At 56.3% G+C, this 20133-nt stretch overlaps 1 protein-coding gene across 2 annotated transcripts in view; it reads left to right on the top strand.

Annotated features, from left to right (window-relative positions):
* Nucleotides 1–4609: 4609 nt before the first annotated feature.
* The window catches only part of LOC138064271 (uncharacterized), a 49783-nt gene continuing 34259 nt past the window's right edge, over nucleotides 4610–20133 (top strand). The window contains exon 1 of one of the 2 annotated variants that reach the window (XM_068926006.1): nucleotides 4610–4940. The gene's annotated coding sequence lies outside the window, so the exon portion shown is untranslated. The remainder of the gene's footprint in view (nucleotides 4941–20133) is intronic. The other variant, XR_011137543.1, reaches the window with a different exon arrangement.

Below are 20133 nucleotides of genomic sequence, written 5' to 3'. Positions count from 1 at the left end.
TCTCACACCCCCCTTCGCTTTCTCTCTGTCTCATCCCCTTTTGCTCTCTCTCTCATGCCCCCACCTTGTGCTCGCTCTCTCACGCCCCCCTGCTCTTCCTCTCTCTATCACACTCCACTGTTCTGTCTCTCACGCACCCCTTCTCTCTCTCTCTCATACTCCTCTTTTCTCTCTCTCTTGCCCCCTACTCTATCTCTCTCTCTCGCCACCCTGCTCCCCCCTCTCTCTCACACCCCCCTTTGTGCTCTCTCTCTCTCTCAGGAACCCTTGCTCGTGCTCTCTCTCTCACGCTCCCCTTCACTTTCTCTCCCTCTCTCTCACACCCCCCTTTGTGCTCTCTCTCTTTCTCATGGTCCCCCTTCGCTCTCTCTCTCTGACGCCCCCCTTCTCTCTCTCTCACACCTCCCTTTATGCACTCTCTCTTATGCCACCCATCTCTCTCTCTTTCTCTCTCTCGCCGCCCTGCTCCCCCCTCTCTCTCACGCCCCCCTTCATCTTCATGCTCTCTCATGCCTCCCTTCACTCAATCTCTCTCTCACGACCCCCTTGGCTCTCCCTCCCCCACGCCACTCTTCACGCTCTCTCTCTCTCACGCCACCATTCTCTCTCATGCCCCCCTTTGCTCTCTCTCAGGCCACCCTTCATTCTTGCTCTGTTACATCCCCATTTGCTCACTCTCTCTCAGGCATCCCTGCTCGCGCACTCTCTCGCTCCCCTTCTCTTTCTCTCCCTCTTTCTCCCCCCCATCGTGCTCTCTCCCTCTCACACCCCCCTTTGAGCACTCCCTCTCACGTGCCCCTTCACACGCTCTCTCACACCCCTTTTCACATGCGCTCTCTCTCACGCCCCCTTTCACTCTCTCATGCCCCCCTGCTTGCTCTCTTTCATGCCCCCTGCTCCCTTCCTCTCTTCTACGCCCCCTTTCCCTCTCTCTCTCTCATGCTCCCTTTCCCTCTCTCTCTCATGCCCCCTGCTCTCAATCTCACGCCCCCCCCGCTCTCTCTTTCTCTCTCATGCCCCCTTCCCTCTCACGCCCCCTTTGCTCTTTCTCATGTCCCCATCACTCTTTCTCTCTCATACTCTGTTCTCACTCTCATGCCCCCCTGCTCTCTCTCTCACATTCCATCTCTCACGCCCTCCTTTGCACTCTCTCATGCCCCCTTCACTCTCTCTTACACTCCCCTTCACGCTCTCATGCCCCTCTTCGTGCTCTCTATCACCCCCCCTTTGCTCTCTCATGCCCCCTTTTCTCTCTCTTGCCTCCCTTCTTGCTCTCTCACGCTCCCTCGCTCTCTCTCATGCTCTCTTTCGCTCTCTCTCACCCCTTCACTCTCTCATGCCCCCTGCACTCTCTCTCATGCCGCCTTCGCACATTCTCTCATGCCCCCTTTGCTCTCTCTCATCCCCCTGCTCTCTCTCATGCACCTCTGCTCATTCTCTCACGTCACTCTGCTCGCCCACTCTTACACCCCCATGCTTGCTCTCTCACACCCCCTCCTCTCTCTCTCTCTCGCACCCCTTCTCTCTCTTGCACACGTGTGCGTGCCCCTGCTTGCTTTCTCACGCCCCCTTCGAGCACTCCCTCTCATGCCCCCCTTCACACACTCTCACGCCCCCTTTGCTCTGTCTCACATCCCCTTTGCTCTCTCTCACCACCCCCTTTTCTCTCTTTCATGCTCCCCTTCTCTCACTATATCATGCCCCTTTTCTCTCTCTCTCTCATGCCCCCTTCTATCTCTCTCACCACCCCTTTTTCTCTCTCATGCCCCCTGCTCTCTCTCGCCACCCTGCTCCCCCCTCTCTCATGCCCCACTTCACTCTTGCTCTCTCACGCCCCCTTCTATCTCTCTCATATCCGCCTTCGCTCCCTCTCATGCCCTCCGCTCTCTCTCTCTCACGCCCTTCACCCTCTCTCTCATACCCCTATTTGAGCTCTTTCTCATGTCCCCCTTTGCACTCTCCCTCTAATGCCCCCCCTTTGCACCCTCTCTCTCTCTCACCCCACCTTTGCACTCTAAGGCCCCCTTCACTCTCACTCTCATGCTCCCTTTCGCTGTCTCTCAAACACCCCCTTTCCTCTCTCTCTCTGACGACTCCCTTCACGCGCGCTCTCACACTCCCCTTTTTGCGCTCTCTCTCATGCCCCCCTTGGAGCACTCTCTCTCACACCCCCTTCCCATGCTCTCTCACGCCCCTTTTCACGCTCTCTCTCTCACATCCCCTTCACTCTCTCTCACGCCTCCTTCTCACTCTCTTTCTCAACCCCATCTCTCTCTCTCTCACGCCCCTCCTTCGCTCTCTCTCACGCTGCCCTTCGCCCTCTTTCTCACGCCCCCCCCCTTTTTGGTCTCTCTCTCTCACGTCCCCCTTTGCGCTCTCTGTAACACCCCCCCTTTGCGCTCTGTCTCTCATGACCCCCTCTGTGCTCCCTCTAACGCCCCCTTCACACGTTCTCTCTCACGCCCCCTTTTCTCACTCTCATGCCCCCCTGCACTCTCTCTCACGCAACCCTGCTCATTCTCTCTCACACCACTCTGCTCGCGCTCTCTCACGGCCCCCCCCCCCCCGCTCGCTCTCTCACGGCCCCCCTCCTCTCTCTCATGGCCCCCTCCTCTCTCTCTCTCTCTCTCTCTCACACGCACCCCTTCTCTCTCTTCTCTCTCTCTCAGGCATTTCTGCTCGTGCACTCTCTTGCGCACCCTCTTTCTCTTTCTCTCCCTCTCTCCTGCCTCCTTCACGCTCTCTCTCTCTCACGCCCCCTCTTCACTCTCTCTCTCTCAAGCACCCCTGCTCTCGCTCTTACACTCCCCTGCTCGCTCTCTCTCACTCCCCCTGCTCTCTTTCTCTCGTGCCCCCGTTCTCTCTCACGCCCCCTTCACTCTCTCTCATGCCCCCCTTCGCTCTCTCGCTCATGCCCCTCTTCGTGCTCTCTCTCACCCCTTCTTCGCTCTCTCACGCCCCCTTTTCGCTCTCTCTTGCCCCCTACTCTCTCTCTCTCTCTCACCACCCTGCTCACCCTCTCTCTCATGCCACCTTTCGCTCCCTCTCACGCCCTCCACTCTATCTCTCACGTCCCCCTTCGCGCGTGCTCTCTCTCAGGCACCCCTGCTCACACTCTCTCTCTCACGCTCCCCTTTGCTTTCTCTCCCTCTCTCTCACACTCCCTTTGTACTCTTTCTCTCTCTCACACTCCCCTTCTCTCTCTCTCACGCCACCCTTCATGCGCTCTCTCTTATGTCCCGCTTCGCGCACTCTATCACACCACCCATCTCTCTCTCTTTCTGTCTCACGCCCTCCTTTCTCTCTCTCTCTCTCTTGCCCCCTTCTCTCTCTCTCTTGCTGCCCTGCTCCCCCTCTCTCTCACGCCCCCCTTTGTGTTCACTCTCTCTCAGGCCCCCCTTCGCTCTCACTCTAGCACACCCCCATTCGCCCACTGTCGCACGCCCCTTCACCCAATCTTTCTCTCATGACCCCCTTGGCTCTCCCCCCTTCTCTCACGCTGCCCTTTATGCTCTCTCCCCCTCATGCCGCCATTCTCTCTCATGACCCGCTTCGCGCTCTCTCATGCCTTCCACTCTCTCTCACACCCCCCTTCGCGCTCACTCTCTCCCAGGCACCCCTGCTCGAAGTCTCTCTCTCATGCCCCCCTTCGCTCTCTCTCTAAGGCATCCCTTTGCTTTCTCTCTCTCGCACTCCTGCTCTCTTTCTCTCTTGTTCTCTCTCCCCTTCGGGTGCTCTCTCTCACACCCCCTTTCTCTCTCTCTCTCTCTCTCACGCCGCCCTTCTCTCTCTCTCTTGTGCCCCCTTTCTCTCTCTCTCTCTCATGCCCCCTTCTTTCTCTCTCTCGCACACCCCCCTCTCAGGCCTCCTTCTCTCTCTCTTGCGCCCCCTTTCTCTCTTTCACTCTCCTTTCTCTCTCTCTCATGTCCTCCTGCTCTCTCTCCCTCGCCCCTTCTCGCTCTCACTCTCTCTCATGCCCCATGCTCTCTCTCTCACACCCCTCTTTGCGCGCTCTCTCATGTCCATCTTCATGCACTCTTTCTCATGCCCCCTTTGCTCTGTCACACCTCCCTTCCATCTCTCTCTCTCGTCCCCCTTCGCTGTCTCTCTCACACCCCCTTTCTCTCTCTCTCACGCCCCCCTTCTCACTCTCTCATGCACCCCTGCTCTCTCTCTCTCTCACGTCACTCTGCTCGCGCGCTCTCATGCTCTCCTTCTCTCTCTCTCGCTGCTCTTCTCTTTCTCTCGCACCCTCCTTCTCTCTCTCTCTCCACCTTCTCTCTCTCTCGCCCCCTGCTGTCTCTCTCCCACTGCCCTTTGCACTCTCTCTCTCACACACCCCTCCTCTCTCTCTCACACACCCCTCCTCTCTCTCTCACACCTCCTTCTCTCTCTCTGTAAGAAAACTACTGTTATTTCCATTGGCATAACCTTGATTAAACTTAGCATCAGTGCTTGGAGTAGTGAAGCCTGCAAGCCTAAGCTTGAACTTTAACCAAACCTGTGGGATACTGCTGACAGAACAACTGCAGAACCAGCTAGAATCAGCCCTCAAAGATACAGAACGCAATGGACAGAGGTATAGGTTAACCTCCGGATAAGATAAGGCACTGTGAAGCAGGAACATAGCAACTGTCTTGGGATGTAGACATGAGCCAATCGAAAGGATAGAGACCACTGACTCAGTAAAGAAGATTGGAAGAGACTGTCACTGGTAGGCGGGGAAATAAGACTGTAAGGAGTATAATTATCCTATAATTTCTTTGTTCTGGGTCCCTCTTCAGAGGCACCCAGCTCGAGCTGAAATAAACAATCATATAAGAGTCTGACTCTGACTTAGTGGTGAATGCCTGGGGACGTTTATAACAGTTTGGCAACCCAGATGGGACTGAGCCTTCTCTGCTTGGTGTGACTGTGGAGCAACTGCTGACGGCATATGGGTGAGTTCATCTTACGAATTGCTCCTCGGGGTCGCACAGATCCAGGGATACTAAATTTCCACCACTAAGTATTTTATTTGGGGTTCAAGTCCCTTGAAAAAGGAAAAAAAGAAATTTGAATTTGAATTTTGCCCCACGGATAAAACACCTTCTGTGGAGACTTCCCGAGACTGGGTGAGTACTATCTTTTCTATATTCCTATAAGCTTTTACAATTAGGTTGGAGTGGGAGAGGAGAAGAAAAGAGAAAGAAAAATGGGAACTGGATTAAGTGCCCCAAAGGGGACACCCTTAGCAGAAATTATTACTAATTGGAAACATACATATTCCAGGAATTGTAGGTATGTCATTGCGACGATTAATAACTTCATGCCAGGAGGACTAGACTTTTATTACTCGTGATGGTAATGCAGCCAAACGCTGGCTGCGAGTGGTAGTTTTAATTCGCAAGTATTAACTTTCTCACGGCACCGTCTTGAGTATCGTTATCCTGGTCAAATGGATTACTGGTATGTGTGGGACAACTGGGCATATGAACGCCAGAAGGATAGCACAGTCCGAACGATGATGATGATACATACAGAAAGTAGCAGACAGTCAGTGCATGGTAGTAATGATAATGGCAATGGGAATGATAATAAGATTAGAAAGGTGAATGAGAATGCAAGTTATGAAGAATGTGAGGAAGGGAAAAATAATGATGAAGGAGGGGCTGCTTCCCCATTGTACCCTGCACTCCCATTACCAACTGTGAATGCTGAAATAATACAAGCCCCCTTACGGGTAGTCCCAATAACTGGTCCCCTGCAAGAGGGAGGAGCAGGAGTACCCCAAGTCTTTACTGCTCGAATTTATAGACCCTGGGAACCCCAAGATTTGATTATGTGGGAGCAACAGACCCCTCATTTGCGGGAGGATCCTGAGAAGGTTGTCCAAATTGTGAAAGGCATATTTCAGGCATACGACCCTACCTGGAGAGATGTACAGACGTTAGTAGACACTCTGTTTACACTAGATGAGAAACATGCGATTTTAGATGCCAATTGACATTGGGCGGAACAGGGAGGGGATCCTGAGGCTCATACCCCCTGGCCTGCTATAGCTCCTGGGTGGGATTATTTGAATGATGCAGATCACAGGCAGCTTAGACGGGCTCAGAGAGGATTGGAAGAAGCTATTAGGCTTGCAGGTGTTAGACCAGTAAACTGGTCAAGGGTGAGGGAATGTCAACAACAGCCTACTGAACACCCAGCCGCATATCTGTCTTGTTTGTTTAAGCAAATTCGGATGTATGGGGGTGGAGTGGCCCCAGAAGCTGAAGCTAATAGCTCATTAGTTGTGTCTGCTTATGTTGATCAAGCTGCCATAGAAATAAAAAAATATTTTTCTAAACATGTGCCTGATTGGCCAAGAAAGACTGTAGATGAGATTGTCCGCTTGGCAACCTTTGTATATAATGGGCGTGATGCTAAGAAATTAGAGGAAAAACATAAATTAAAAAAAGAAAGAAGTGACAATTCTGGCTGCAGTCATGCGAGGAGCTACTCCCTGTGAGTGCAGAACTGGGTTTTTTTAGAGGACAATGTCGTGGATCTTTTCCTGGATGGTGGATGCATGGGATGGCAGCAGGACGAGGAGTCATGAGGGGAGGAAGGGGAAATTCCATTAACTTCCACATCTGGGTTAGGTTCTTGGGAATGTTATTATTGTGAGAACTTAGGACATATGCAGCATGCGTGCCCAAGTCGTCCATGAATTCAACCACAGTTAGGGGTTCGTGCACACTCTCTCACGCCCTCCCCTTCGCACACGCTCTCTCATGCCCCCACTTCGCTCTCTCTCTCTCAAGCACCCCTGCTCCCTCTCTCGCATGCCACTCTGCTTGCACTCTCTCACACTCCCCTGCTCGCTCGCTCTCTCTCTCTCTCACGCTCCCCTTCTCTCTCGCGCCCCTCTTCTCTTTCTCTCTCGCACGCCCTCCTTCTCTCTCTATCTTGCCACCTTCTCTCTCTCTCTCTATCGCACCCCTGCTCTCTCTCTCTCTATCGCACCCCTGCTCTCTCTCTCTCTCTCTCTCTCGCACCCCTGCTCTGCTCTCTCTCATGTCACCCTGCTGTCTCTCTCTCATGCCTCACTTCATGCTCGCTCTCTCTCATGCCCCTCTTCGCTCTCCGTCTCTCACAACCCCCTTAGTCTGCTCTCTCACGTCCCCTTGGCTTGCTCTCTTTCTCTCATGCCCCCTTCTCTCTCTCTCTCTCTCTCTCTCATGACTCCCTGCTCTCTCTTTCTCTCTCATGCCCCCCCACTCTCCCTCATGCCTCCCTGCTTTCTCGCTCGCTCTCACACCGCCCTTCCCTCTCTCTCATGCCCCTTTTCTCTCTCTCTCTCTCTCATGCCACCCTGCTGTCTCATGTCCCACTTCATGTTTGCTCTCTCTGAGGCCCCACTTCGCATGCGCTCTCTTATGCCCCCCCATTCTCTCTCTCATGCCCCTTGCTCTCTCTCTCTCACGCTCCCTTCACTCTCTCTCACGTCCCCCTTCACTCTCTCTCACACCCCCCTGCTCTCTGTCTTTCTCATGCCACCCTTTGGGCGCTCTCTCTCACGCCGCCCTTCGCCCTCTCTCTCATGCCCCCTTCACTCTCTCTCACGCCCTTTCTGTCTCTCATGCTCCCCTTTGCTTTCTCTGTCTCTCATGCCCCCCCTCACTCTCTCTCACGCTCCCCTTTGTGCTCTCTCTCTTTTGCCCCCTTTGCTCTCTCTCACACCCCCCCTTCACTTTCTCTCATGCTCCCCTTCACTGTCATGCTCCTCTTTGCGTTCTGTCTCACAACCCCCCTGTTCTCTCTCTCACGCACCCCTGCTCATTCTCTCTCATGTCACTCTGCTCGCGCACTCTCACACCCCCCTGCTCACTCACCGCCCCCCCCTCTCTCTCGCCTCCCTTTGTGCTCGCTCATGCCCCCTTCGCACTCTCATGCTCCCCTTCGCTCGCTCTCTCATTTCCCCTTTTCTCTCTCTCTCTCGCCGCCTTCTCTCTCTCTATCGCCCCCTGCTCTCTCTCTCGTTCCCACGTCCTCTGTTTTTCTCGCACCCCTGCTCTCTCTCTCTTGCCACCCTGCTCCCCCCTCACACCCCCTTCACTCTCTCACACCCCTTCCATCTCTCTCTTTCATGCCTCGTTCTCTCTCTCTCTCTCTCTCACCCCCCTGCTCTCTCTTTCTGCCATGCCCCCCTACGTGCACTCTCTCTCACGCCGCCCTTCGCCCTCTCTCCCATGCCCCCCTTTGATCTCTCTCTCAGGCCCCCCCTTCACTTCCTCTCTCTTGCCCCCTTCGCGCTCTCTCTCGCCTCGTGCTCTCTTTCACCCGATCTCTCTCTCTCACGGCACTCTGCTCGTGTTCTCTCACGCCCTCCTCTCTCTCTCCACCTTCTCCCTCTCTCGCCCCCCCTTCTCACTCTCTCTCACGTCCCTCTGCTCTCTCTCTCTCTGTCACCCCCTTTCTCTCTCTCTCTGTCACCCCCGATCTCTCTCTCTCCCACCCTCTTCTCTCTCTCAGCCCCTGCCCCCTCTCTCACCCCCCTGCTCTCTCTATCTATCTCTTTTGCACTCCCACTCTCTCTTTCTCTCGCCACCCTGCTCCCTTGCTCTCTCTCATGCCCCCCCCCCTTATCTCTCTGTCTCTCTCATGGTCCCCTGCTGTCTCTCTCTCATGCCCCACTTCATGCTCATTCTCTCTGAGGCCCCCCCCCCTCGCTCTTGCTCTCTCACGTCCCCCTTGGCTCTCCCTCTCTCTCACGCCCCTCTTCATGCTCTCTCTCTCAGGAACCCCTGCTCATGCTTTCTCTCATGCCCCCCCTTCGCTTTCTCTCTCTCTCACTCCCCCTTCACCCTCTCTCTCTCATGCTTCTGCTGGCTTTCTCTCTATCATGCCCCGTTGATGCACTCTCTCTCACGCCCCCCCCTTCACTCTCTCTCTCTCTCTCTCTCACGCCACCCTTTGCCCTCTCTCTCACGCCACCACTTCGCGCTCTCTCTCTCAAGCACCCCTGCTCCCTCTCTCGCACACCACTCTGCTTGCACTCTCTCACATCTCCTGCTCGCTATCTCACTCACCCCTGCTCTCTCTCTCATGCTCCCCTTATCTCTCTTGCCCCTCTTCTCTCTCTCACGTCCTCCTTCTCTCTATCTCACCACCGTCTCTTTCTCTCGCACCCCTGCTCTCTCTCTCTCACCCCCTGATTTCCCTCTCTCCACCCTGCTCTCCCCCCTCATGCCCCCTATCTCTCTCTCTCACGCCCCTCTGCTGTCTCTCACGCCCCCCCTTCACTCTCGCTCTCTCACGCCCCCTTTGTCTGCTCTCTCGCACCCCCTTGGTGCTCTCTCTCTCTCTCACAACCCCTTTTCTCTCTCTCTCTCATGCCACCCTGCTGTCTCACGCCCCACTTCATGCTTGCTCTCTGAGGCCCTCCCTTTGCGTGCGCTCTCTCACGCCCCCCCCTTCACTCTCTCTCTCACACACCTTGCTCTCTCTCTCTCATGCCCCCTTGGTGTGCTCTCTCTCACATCACCCTTTGCCCTCTCTCTCATGCCCCCACTTCGCTCTCTCTCTCAAGCACCCCACTCCCTCTCTCGCACGCCACTCTGCTTGCGCTCTCTCACGCGCCTCTGCTCACTCTCTCACACGCCCCTGCTCACTCTCTCTCATCCTCACGCTCCCATTCTCTCTCGTTCCTCTTCTCTTTCTCTCTCACACCCTCCTTCTCCCTCTCTCTCCACCTTTTCTCTCTCTACCTTCTCTCACTCTCTCGCCCCCTGCTCTCTCATGCGTCCCCAATCTCTCTCATGCCCCTCTTTGCATGCTCTCTCACGCCCACTTCGCACTCTCTCACGCCCCGTGCTTTCTCTCTCACGCCTCCTTTTGCTCTCTCTCATGTCCCCCTTCGCTCTCTCTTATGCCCCCTCCTCTCTCTCTCACGCCTCTTTTGTTTTCTCTCTCACGCCCCCCTTCGCGCGCTCTTACACCCCCTGCTCTCTTTCATGTCCCGTTCGCTCTCTGATGTCTCCCTTCGCTCTCTCTCACACTCCTTCATTCGCTCTCTCTCACTCCCCCCTTTGCGTGCTCTCTCATGTGCCCCTGTTCAATCTCTCTCACATTCTCCTTCACGCGCTCTCTCCCACGCCCCCCCTTCACATGCTCTCTCATGCCCCTTTTCACATGCTCTCTCTCACGCCTCCCTTCGCTCTCTCTCACATCCCCTTCGTTTTCTCTCATGCCCCCTCTCACGACTCACCTCTCTCTCTCTAATGCCCCCTTCACGCTCTCTCTATCACATGCTTCTACTCGCGCGCTGTCTCTCTCACCCCCCCCTTCGCTATCTCTCTCTCTCTCTCACCCCCCCCCATTCTCTCTCTCACGCCCCCTTTGTGATCTCTCTCTCACGTATTCTGCTCTCTCTCTCTCTCTCTCTCACGGCACCCTTTGCGCATTCTCTCACTCCCCTGCGCGCTCTCTCTCTCTCACGGCCCCCTTTGCACGCTCTCTCTCATGCCGCCTGTCGCGTGCGTGCTCTCTCTCACATGCACCTCTGCTCATTCTCTCTCATGCACCCCTGCTCATTCTCTCTCACACCACTCTGCTCACGCAATCTCACGCCCCCCTGCTCGCTCTTTCATGCCCACATTCTCTGTCTTCCTCTCTCACCTCCCTTCTTGCTCTCTTATGCTCCCTTTCGCTCTCTTTCACCCCTCTTCACTGTCTCTCCCCCCCTCACGCTCTTTCTCTCACGCATCCCTGCTCACTCTCTCTCTCACACTCCCCTTCGTGCGCTCTCTCTCATGCGCACCTTCACGTGCTCACTCACACCCCTTTTCGCGCGCTCACTCTCTCATGTCCCCCTTCAGGCACTCTCTCTCATGTGCTTCTGCTTGCTCGATCTCTCTCACGTCCCCTCGCATGCTCTCTCTCACACTCCCTTCGATCTCTCTCACACCCCCCACTCGCGCTCTCTCTCTCGCTCTCACGTGTCTTTCACTCTTTCTCTCTCATGCCTCATTCTCACTCTCTTACTCAGGCCCCCCATTCGCTCTCTCCCTCTCACCCCCTTCGCTCTCTCTCTCTCGTGCCCCCTTCGCGCTCTCTCTCTAATGCACTTCTCTTCACTCTCTCTTTCTAACGGCACCCTCCTCGCACTTCCTCTCACGCCCTCCTTCGCGCTCTCGCTCTCTCACGCCCCCTTCGCCCTCTCTCTCACGCTCCACTTCGCGCTCTCTCTCGCACCCCTCTTTGCTCACTCTCTCACATGCCCCCCTTCGCGCACTCTCTCACCCCCTTCGCTCTCTCTCTCATGTCCCCTTTTTTCTCTCTCTCTCACGCCCCCCCTTCACACTCTCTCTCATGCACTTCTCTTCACTCTCTCTTTCTAACGGCACCCTCCTCGCACTTCATCTCACACCCTCCTTCGCCCTCTCGCTCTCTCATGCCCCCTTTGCGCTCTCTCCCTCATGTGCTTCTGCTCACTCGATCTCTCTCACGTCCCCTAGCATGCTTTCTCTCACGCTGCCCTTCGCCCTCTCTCACGCTCCCTTCGATCTCTCTCTCTCATGCCCCCCATTTGCTCTCTCTCTTGTGAGCATCCTTCGCTCTTTCTCTCTCATGCCTCATTCTTGCTCTTACTCACACCTCCCCTTCGCTCTCTCTCTCACACCCCCCACTCACGCGCTCTCTCTCATACCCACTTTCACTCTGTCTCTCTCTCAACCCCCTTTGTGCTCTCTCTCTCGCCCTGCTTCTCTCTCTCTCTCCCTCTCATGGCCCCCTTCGCTCTTTCTCTCATGCCCCTTTCGTGCTCCCTCTCTCACGCCCCCCCTTGGAGCGCTCTCTCTCACGCCCCTTCACACGCTCTCTCACGTCCCACATTACGCTCTCTCTCTCGCCGCTTTTGCTCTTTCTCACGCCCCCTTCGATCGCTCTCTCACCCCTTCACTCTCTCTCACGTTCCTTCCCTTCGATCGCTCTCTCTCACACCCCTCATCGCGCTCTCATGCCCCCCTACCACTCTCTCTCATGTTCCCTTCAATCTCTCTCTCTCGCACTCCTCATCGCGCTCTCACGCCCGCGTTCGCACTCTCCCTCGCTCTCAACCCCCCCTTCGCTCTCTCTCTGACGCCCCCCTTCACGCTCCCTCTCTCACACGCTTCTGCTCTCTCTCTCTCATGGCCCCCTTTGTGCTCTCTCTCTCTCACCCTCCCTTTGATCTCTCTCTCATGCCCACCCTTCTCACTCTCTCTCACTCCCCTTCTCTCTCTCTCACACCCCCCGTCGCGCTCTCTCACCCCCCCATCGCGCTCTCTCTCATGTCCCCCTTCGTTCTCTATCTCTCACCCCCATTTGTGCTCTCTTTCACGTGCTTCTGCTCTCTCTCTCACTCACGGCCCCCTTCGCATGCTCTCATGCCTGCTTTCGTGCGCTCTCTCTCTTAACCCCCTTCACTCTCTCTCTCACACACCCCCCTTCGCTCTCTCTCTCTCACGCCCCCCTTCGCGTGCTCTCTCTCATGCCCCTCTTCAAGTGTTCTCTCACACCCCCCTTCACTCTCTCTCACATTCCCTTCAATCTCTCTCTCATGCCTCCCATTGCGCTCTCTCTCATGCCCGCTTTCGCACACTCTCTATCTCAACCTCTTTCACTCTCTCTATCACCCCCCTTCGCTCTCTCTCTCACACACCCCCCATTCGTGCTCTCTGTCTCACGCGCTTCTACTCGCTTTCCCTCTCACATGGCCCCCCCTACTCGTGCTCTCTCGCTCACGACCTCCTTCGTGCGATCCCTCTCAGGCCCCCTTCAAGCTCTCTCTCTCAACCCCCCTTCACTCTCTCTCTCACGCCCATCTTCATGCTCTCTCTCATGCCCCCCCTTCTCTCTCTCTCTCTCACGTGCTTCTGCTCTCTCTCTCTCACAGCCCCCTTTGCGCGCTCTCTCACACACACTCCCCATCACTCTCTCCCTCATGCCCTCCCTTCGCTCTCTCTCCCTCACACCCCCCCCTTCTCTCGCTCTCTCTCATGCACTTCTACTTTCTCTCTCTCTCTCTCATGCCCCCTTGGAGCACTCTCTCTCACGCCCACTTTGCACGCTCTCTCTCTCACACCCCACATCGCGCTCTCTCTCACCCCTTTTGCTCTTTCCCTCTAACGTCCCCTTCACACTCCCTCTCTCACCCCCTTCACTCTCGCTCTCTCTCTCACGTCCCCCTTCGCTCTCTCTCCCACTCCCTTCGATCTTTCTCACGCCCCTCATCGCGCTCTCTCTCGGGCCCCCCTTTGCGCTCTCTCTCAGGCCCCCCCTTCGAGCTCTCTCTCACGCCCCCATTCGCACTCTCTCTCTCACGTGCTTCTGCTCGCTCTCTCTCACATCCCCTTGCGTGCTCTCTCTCATGCTGCCCTTCGTCCTCTCTCTCATGCTCCCTTTGATCTCTCTCACACCCTCCCATTCGCTCTCTCTCACACATGCTCCACTTTGCTCTCTCTCTCTTACGCCCGCCTTCTCGCTCTCTTACTCATGCCTCCATTCGCACTCTCTCACTCTCACGCCCCCCCACTCACGCTCTCTCACGCGCCCTTTGCCCTTTTTCTCTCACTTCCCTTTGCGCTCTCTCTCACGCCCACTTTCACTCTGTCTCTCTCTCAACCTCCCTTCACTCTCTCTCTCGCCCACCTTTGCACTCTCTCTCTCATGTCCCCCATCGCACGCTCTGTCACGTGCTTCTACTCGCTCTCTCTCTCTCATGCCCCTTTTCGCGCCCTCTCTCTCGCACACCCCTTTTGCTCTGTTTCTCATGCCCCCTTTGCGCTGTCTCTCATGCCCCTTTTCGCTCTCTCTCACACACTCTCCCCTTCACTCTCTCTCTCACGCCCCCCCCCCCGTGCTCTCTCTCAGGCACCCCTGCTCCTGCTCTCTCTCTCTCATGCCCCCCCTTGCTCTCTCTCGTTCACACCCTCTGCTCATTCTCTCTCATGCCACTCTGCTCGCACTCTCTCAAGCCCTCTTGCTCTCTCACGCCCCCCCTTCTCTCTCTCTCTAGCCCCTCTTCTCTTTCTGTCTCTCGCACCACCTTCTCTCTCTCTCTCACGCAGCCCTTCTCTCTCTTGCCTCCCTTCTTGCTTTCTCACACGCCACTCTTGGCGCTCTCTCTCACGTGCTCCCCCTCTCTCACGATTCCCTTCTCTCTCTCTCTCTCATGCCCCCTTCTCTCTCTCACGCTCCCTTTCTCTCTTTTTCATGCTCCCCTTCTCTCTCTCTCTCTCTCATGCCCTCCCCTTCGCACGCTCTCTCTCACGTACTTCTGCTCACTCTCTCTCTCATGGCCCCCTTCACAGGCTGCCTCTCATGCTCCCTTCGAGCCCTCTCACACGCCCCTTTTCATGCTCTCTCTTTCTCATGCCCACCTTCGCTCTCTCTCTGTCCCCCCTTCACATTCTTTCTCACGCCTCCCCTTCGCTCTCTCTCACGCCCCCTTCACTTTCTCTCTCACAACTTAGTTCTCTTTATCTTTCTCTTACCCCCTGCTATCTCTCTAACGCCCACCATTCGCACTCTCTCTCTCAAACCCCCCTTCGCACCCTCTCTCTCGCACACCCCCTTTGCTCTCTCTCTTTCTCTCACGGCCCCCTTCAAACACTATCTCTCACACCCCCTTTCGCGCTCTCTCTCTCTCTCTCATACCCCTTTCGCACCCTCTCTCTCACGCCCACTTTTGCCCTCTCTCACACACGCTCCACTTCACTCTCTCGCTCTCACGCCCCCCCGCTCTCTCTCTCTCATCCGCCTTTGCTCTCCCTCTCACGCCCCGCTTCGCGCTCTCTTTTACACCTCCTTTTCTGCCCTCTCTCTCGCACACCCCCTTTGCTCTCTTTCTCACACCCCCATTTGTGCTCTCTCTCTTACGTGCTTCTGCTCTCTCTCTCTCTCTCTCTCCCCCACGGCCCCCTTTGCGTGCTCTCACGCTCCCCTTTACGTGCTCGCTCACACTCCCTTCGCTCTCTCTCTCTCTCTCACGCCCCCTTTTGCGTGCGTGCTCTCTCACGCCCCTCTTTGAGCCTTCTCTCTCACGCCCCCTTCGCTCTCCCTCTCATGCCCCCCCTTCACTCTCTCTCTCTCATGTTCATTTCAATCTCTCTCTGTCATCGCGCTCATCATCATGCCCCCATTGCGTGCTCTCTCATGCGCTTCTGCTTTCTCTCTTTCTCACGCCCCTTTCGCCCTCTCTCTCCCACACTCCCCTTCACTCTCTCTCTCTCATGTCCCCCTTTGCTCTCTCTCTCATGCCCCTTTTCGTGCCCTCTCTCTTGCACACCCCCTTTGCTCTCTCTCTCTCGCCCCCTTGGAGCACTCTCTCTCATGCCCCCTTCGCGCACTCTCTCTCGCCCCTTTTGCTCGCTCTCACGCCCCTTCGCTCTCTCTCTCACCCCATTCACTCACTCTCTCTCTCTCATGTCCCCCTTTGCTCTCTCTCTAATGCTCCCTTCGATCTCTCTCTCTCACACTCACCCTTCCCACTCTCTCTGTCACCCCCCCTTCACTCTCTCTGATGCCCCCATTCGTGCGCTATTTCTTACGTGCTCATCCTCTTTCTCTCTCTCTCACGCCCCTTTCACTCTCTCTCATGCCCCCCTTCGCTCTCTCTCTCTCTCTCGACCCCATTCGTGCTCTCTCACATGCTTCTGCTCTCTCTCATGGTCCCCTTCGCATGCTCTCACGCCTGCTTTCGCGCTCTCTCTCTCAACCCCCTTCTCTCTCTCTCTCATGCCCCCTTTTCTGCCCTCTCTCGTACACCCCCATCACGCTCTCTCTCTCTCACGCCCCTTCGCTCTCTCTCTCTCTCAACCCCCTTCTCTCTCTCTCTCATGCCCCCTTTTCTGCCCTCTCTCGTACACCCCCATCACGCTCTCTCTCTCACGCCCCTTCGCTCTCTCTCTCTCTCACCCCCACCCTTCCCATTCTCTCTCTCATTCCCCCTTCACTCTTTCTCATGCCCCCCGTCACTCCCTTTCTCACCCCCCTTCGCTCTCTCTCTCTCTCACCCCCTTTGTGCTCTCTCTCTCACCCCCTTTGTGCTCTCTCTCTCATGGCCCCCGTTGTGTGCTCTCTCTCACGCGCTTCTGCTCGCTCTCTCTCATGGCCCCCTTCACGCACCGTCTCTCATGCCACCCTTCAAGTTCTCCTTCTCTCATGCCTCTTTACGCGTCCTCTCTCTCGCACGCCCCCTTTGCTCTCTCTTTCTCATACGCTTCTACTCGCTTTCTCTCTCTCACGGCCCCCCTACTCACATCCCCCTTTTCGCTCTCTCTCTCATGCTCCCTGCTCTCTCTCTCTCTCTCTCACGCCCCCCTGCTCTCTCTCCTGCCCCTTTCTCTCTCTCTTTCAGGACTCCCTTCTCTCTCTCACACACACCCCTTTCGCGCTCTCTCTCTCACACACTCCCCTTAACTCTCTCTCTCTCGTCCCCCTTTGCTCTCTCTCTCTCTCACGCCCCTTTTGCGCTCTCACACATGCTCCCCTTCACTCTCTCTCACACGCCCCCCCTTCGCTCTCTCTCTCTCTCACGCCCCCTTCCCTCTCTCTAATGCCCCCCTTCACACTTTCTCTCTCTCTCAGGCCCCCCTGCTCACGCACACTCTCTTGCCCCCTTCTCTTTCTCTCCCTCTCTCTCATGCCTCCTTCGCTCTTGCTCTCACGCCCCCTTTCACTCTGTCTCTCTCTATCACAGATCCCTTTGAGCGCTCTCTCTCTCTCACCTCCTTTGCTCTTTCTCTCACGCTCCCTTCTCTCTCTCTCACATGCCCCCTTCTCTCTCTCATGCTCCCTTTCTCTTTTTCACACTCCCCTTCTCTCTCTCTCACGCCCCCCTTTGCACGCTCTCTCACGCCCCTTTTCGCTCTCCCTCTCGCGTCTCCCTTTGCGCACTCTCTCTCATGACTCCCTTCGCACGCTGCCTCTCACGCCCCCCCTTCGAGCCCTCTCTCACACCCCTTTTCGTGCTCTCTCGCTCTCATGCCCAGCTTCGCTCTCTCTGTCCCCCCTTCACGTTCTTTCTCACGCCTCCCCTTCGCACTCTCTCAAGCCCCCTTCACGCTCTCTCTCGCGCCCCTTTTCCTGCCCCCTCTCTCACACCCCCATCACTCTCTCTCTCACCCCCTTTGCTCTCTCTCTCACGCTCCCTTCAATCTCTCTCTCTCTCTCTGACACCCACTCTTCCCATTCTCTCTCTCTCACCCCCCTTTGCTCTCTCACACCCCCATTCGTGCTCTCTCTCTTACATGCTTCTGCTCTTTCTCCCCCCCATGGCCCCCTTCGCATGCTCTCACGCCCTCCTTTACGCGCTCTCTCTCTCACGCCCCCCATCATGCTCTCTCTCTCACACCCCCCCCTTTGCTCTCTCTCACGGCCCCCTACACGTGCTCTCTCTCATGCCCCTCTTCAAGCGTTCTGTCATGCCCCCTTGGCTCTCTCTCTCATGCCCCCCTTCGCTCTCTCTCTCATGTTCCCTTCAACCTCTCTCTCACACATGCCCCCCATCGCTCTCTCTCGCCCCTTTTTGTGCACTCTTTCTTGCACACCCCCTTCGCGCTCTCTCTCTCACTCTCCCTTTGATCTCCCTCTCTCACGCCCACCCTTCTCTCTCTCTCATCCCCCTTCGTGCTCTCTCACGTGTGTCTGCTCTCTCTCTCTCTCTCTCACCCCCTTTGAGCGCTCTCTCTCACACACCCCCTTCGCTCTCTCTCTCTCACCCTCTTCGCGCTCTCTCTCTCATGGCCCCCGTCACTCTCTCTCTCACCCCCCTTCACTCTCTCTCTCAGGCCCCCCTTTGCTCTCTCTCTCACGCCCCCCTTCACACACTCTCTCTCACCCCCTTCGCTCTTGCTCTCTCACGCCCCCCCCCCTTCGTGCTCTCTCTCTCACATGCTTCTGCTCGCTTGGTCCCTCTCACATCCCCTCGCACGCTCTCTCTCATGCTGCCCTTCGCCCTCTCTCTCACGGTCCCTTCAATCTCTCTCTCACGCCCCCCGTTTGTTCTCTCTCTCTCTCACACTTCCTTTGCTCTTTCTCTCTCACCTCCCTTTGCGCTCTCTGTCTCTCATGTCTACTTTCACTCTATATCTCTCTCAACCCCCCTTCGTGCTCTCTCATCCCCCTTCGCTCTCTCTCACGTCCCCCATTGCGCTCTTTCTCATAGCCCCCTTTGAGTGCTCTCTCACGCCCCCTCACACGCTCTCTCACGCCTCCCTTCACATGCTCTCACTCTCTCGTCCCTTTTACTCTCTCCCTCTCACTCGCCCCATTCGTGCTCTCTCTCTCACGCTCCCTTTTCTCTCTCATGCCTCCCTTCCATCTGTCTCTCACACCCTCCCTGTCGCTCTCTCTATAACGCCCCCCCTCGTGCTCAGTCTCTCACACCACCGTTCGCGCTCTCGCTCTCTCTCAGATCTCCATGCTCACACTCTCCCTCTCTTGCCCCCTTCTCTTTCTCTCCCTCTCTCACGTCCCCTTCGCTCTTAGTCTCACGGCCCCCTTTCGCGCGCTCTCTCTCTCTCTCTCATGCCCCTCTTCGAGTGTTGTCTCTCACGCCCCCCCCCCCTCACGCCCACCTTCAATCTCTCTCTCTCAACCCCCTTCGCTTTCTCTCTGATGCCCCCCTTTACGTTCCCTCTCTCACATGCTTCTGCTCGCTCTCTCTCTCTCTCTCACACGTCCCCCTTCATGCTCTTTCTCTCGCCCCCATTCGTGCTCGCTTTCTCTCACGTGCTTCTGCTCTCTCTCTCACGCCCCCATTTGCTCTCTCTCACTCTCACGCCCCCCACTCGCGCTCTCTCTCATGCGCCCTTTGCTCTTTCTCTCACCTCCCTTTGTGCTCTCTCTCTCTCTCTCACGCCCGCTTTCATTCTGTCTCTCTCTCACCCCCCCTTTGCTCTCTCTCTCTCACACACTTCTATTCGCTCTCTCTCCCATCCCCCCCTTCCCTCTCTCTCTCATACCCCCTTTCGCGCTCTTGTTCTCTCTCAGGTCTCCCTGCTCGCGCTCTCTCTCTCTTGCCCCCGTCTCTTTCTCTCCCTCTCTCTTCCGCCCCCTTTGCTCTTACACTCACGGCCCCCTTTCACTCTCTCTCTCTCAATGCCCCCTTCGCTCTCTCTCTCACGCTCCCTTCACTCTCTCTCGCGTGCCCCTCCCTTCATGCTCCCTCTCACGCACTTCTCGCTCTCTCTCTCTCTCACGCCTCCCTCTGTGTACTCTCTCTAATGCTTCCCTTCGCACTCTCTCATGACCTCTTCAATCTCTCTCACACGCCCCTTTCACACTCGCTCTCTCTCGCCCCCACTCTCTCTCCTATCCCCTTCGCATGCTCTCTCTCACTCCCCCTTCGTTCCCTCTCATGCCAGTTTTCGCTCTCTCACACCCCCATTCGCGCACTCTCTCATGCACCCTTCGCTCTTTCTTTCACGCCCTATTCTCGCTCTTACTCGTGCCCCCTTCTCTCTCACGCCCCTCCTTCACTCCCTTTCTCTCACTCCCCTTCACGCACTCTCTCTCGAGCCCCCCTTTGATCTCTCTCTCACGTCCCTATTTGCGCTCTCTCATGTCCCTTTTCACGCCCTCTCTCACACCCCCTTCACTCTCTCTCTCTCTCTCATGCCCCCCATTCACAATCTCTCTCACACGTCCTTTGCTCTTTCTCTCTCAATCCCCTTTCGCACTCTCTCTCTCACCCCCCTTAACTCTCTCTCTCACAACCCCTCTCTCTCTCTCTCTCACCCCCCTTAACTCTCTCTCTCACATGCTTCTACTTGCTTTCTCTCTCTCATGGCCCCCTTCGAGCTCGCTCTCTCTCTCACGCCCCCTTTCACTCTCTCACACACTCTCCCCTTTGTTCTCTCTCTCACGCACCTTCATTCTTTCTCTTGCCCTGTTCTAGCTCTCTCTCTCTCACGACCCCCTGCTCTCCCTCCCTCACTCAGACTCCACTTCTCTCTCTCTCTCTAACGCCTCCCTTCTCTCTCTCTCATGCCCCCTTCTCACTCTCTATCTCACGCCCCCGCTTCCTCCCTCTCTCTTACGTCCCCTTGCTCTCTCTCTTTCATGCCCTCTTCTCACTTTCACGCCTCCCTGCTCTCTCGCTCTCTCACGCCGCCCTTCTTT

The sequence above is a fragment of the Struthio camelus genome, chromosome W, assembly GCF_040807025.1.
Source record: "Struthio camelus isolate bStrCam1 chromosome W, bStrCam1.hap1, whole genome shotgun sequence".
In the NCBI taxonomy this organism is placed as follows: Eukaryota; Metazoa; Chordata; class Aves; order Struthioniformes; family Struthionidae; genus Struthio; species Struthio camelus.
The sequence above is the reverse complement of the archived record's forward strand: the minus strand, read 5'-3'. Positions and strand labels throughout refer to the sequence as shown.